This window comes from Microcaecilia unicolor, chromosome 4 (assembly GCF_901765095.1).
Source record: "Microcaecilia unicolor chromosome 4, aMicUni1.1, whole genome shotgun sequence".
In the NCBI taxonomy this organism is placed as follows: domain Eukaryota; kingdom Metazoa; phylum Chordata; class Amphibia; order Gymnophiona; family Siphonopidae; genus Microcaecilia; species Microcaecilia unicolor.
In genome coordinates this window covers 192,798,244-192,800,613 of record NC_044034.1, presented here as the reverse complement: position 1 = coordinate 192,800,613, position 2,370 = coordinate 192,798,244, and positions in this window count along the sequence as shown.

Sequence of the window (2,370 nt, the reverse complement as noted above, 5' to 3'; positions counted from 1 at the left end):
TATAAACTCTATAGGTTGAGCTCATTTTTCTTCACTGTTCACTGATAGGGGCACAGGGGCACTACTAGAAAGGGGGGTAAGGAGATAGGGACACAGAGAGGGCACTACTGGAAGGAGGGACTGGGAATATGGGAAGAAGGGTGAAAAAGGGGTGAGATAGGGAGAAAGAGGTAATGCTGGAAAAAGGGGGAAGATGGGGACACAAGGCAATGTTAGAAAAAGGGAGAGATGGAGACACCAGGAGGGCAGATATTAGAAAAGGGGGAGATGAGGAGACAAGGTAGGCTTGTGCTGAAAAAGGGGGGAGGTGGGGACACAGAAAGGGCAGATGCTGAACTTGGGGGTAGCAGGGACAAGGGACACAGAAGGGAGATATTAGACAGGACAAATAGTGGTGCAGAGGAAAGAAGGATGGTGTACTTGGAGACAGAAGAAATGTCAAATGGGCAAGAGACCCTGTAAAGGCAGAAGAAATGGAGAAAAATAGAAAAGAGACAGTGGGACCAAAGCAAATGAGAAAATAAATTGTTCAAACAGTAGAAAAAAGTATTTTATTTTGAATTTGATGTTAGGAATATGACAGTATTTAAAAATTCACATCTCCGATGTCTTGAAATTAGCAACCCTGCAGGGGTCCGAGTGCATTTTTTAAAGTAATTTTGAATGTACTGCAGCACAGATTTTGATGAGTAGAATCAGGGACTGCAAATCCCACATGAATTTGGGATGTCAATTCACACTAGGACTGGTTGAAAAATCTCCCTTCTGGAGCTCGATCACTTGACAACTCTATGCACAGCTATTTCATAGTGGTGACATAAAACGATGTAGAGAAGGGGACAGTGCCAACAGATGTAGAGAAGGAAAGGAAGAAGACAAGAGGCGAGAGAAGAAATGGAAAGGGCAACCTGGAAAAGAATTTGTATGGCTGACTCGTGGGACATGGTAAAAATGACTGGGACCAGCCACATTCCCAGACAACAAAGGTAGAAGAAAATTATTTTTATTTAATACTTTGTAAGAACTGAGATGTACCTGCTTTGCAAAGTACAGGAGAAAATACATTTCTGTTTCTTTTTTACCAGTATTGCACTGTTTATAGAGTCTAGTTTCCTTGGGCAGAGAGGATGGGGGTCTCTATTTCAATTTTTGTTGTTGTTTTTTGTTGTTGTTGCTCTCTATTCTGTATTAGATTGGTAGCATGGAATGTTGTCACAATTTGGGTTTCCTGCCAGGTGCTTGTGACCTGGGTTGGTCACTGTTAGAAACAGGATACTGGGCTAGATGGACCATTGGTCTGACCCAGTATGGCTACTCTTATGTTATATAGATGAGGGTCTGTCCATGTGTGACTGAGGTGAAGGATTCTGCTAGCATATAGTGTCTGTGTAACAGTGCAGCTTATTACAGTTTCCCAATAGTAGGTATGTTGGTGCTCCAGAGCCCAGTGTAATATATATGGCACTGTCTTTTCATAGGTAGGTTAGGGCTGTTATGGTGTGTTGAGTTTTGTGTTCTAGGGCAGTGTTTCCCAAATTGGTTCTAGAGTACCCCCTTGCCAGTCAGGTTTTCAGGCTAGCCACAATAAATATGCATGACATTGATTTGCATATACTGCCTTCATTACATACAAATCTTTTTCATGCAGATTCATTGTGGATAGCCTGAAAACCTGAATGGCAAGAGGGTGCTCCAGGACCACCTAGGGAAACACGCCTCTTGGTCCCACTGTAATATTTATAGCACTGTCTTTTCATAGGTGGGTTAGGGCTGTTTTGGTGTGGTAAGTTTTCAGTATAGGTTTTCGGTGCCTTTTTGCAGGGGTTTGTGTTATTTCACAAAGTGTCTTGCCCTATTTGAATGTAGGCTGTGGGGCAAGGGCTACCTTTGGTGGCCTTTGTCACCCAAAATGAAAATGCTCAAGACTAGTGTTCTTCACATCCTGTAGAGTCACCTCACAAACAAAAGCCCATTTGATTTAAACAAGGTGTCTAGCAGTGGAAGGAATGTGTGTGCTATTCCTGAGGTGATGGTCACGATTTGAATATTTTTACTTTGTAGTTAAGAAGACAGGTTGCCTGCTCTGGCCTGTCCAGGGACCTCTTCTGCGTCCTGCCTCCTGATGTAACTTACTGTTTCCTTGTAGGCAGGACGCAACGGAGACAGCCCGTATTAATCTGTGGCTGCTACAGCCCCTGAGCAACAACACAGACACTGTTGTCTAGCAGATACCAACCGGCGCCTATTTTATAGAATTCTGCTCCCCCTGACATCAAAACCTGACTACGCCTCTGCTGAGTGAGTGAGTGAGCTCCACAGACCTGAATATTCTACCTTATCCTGCCCGTCTCACGCTTCCATGAGAAGGGC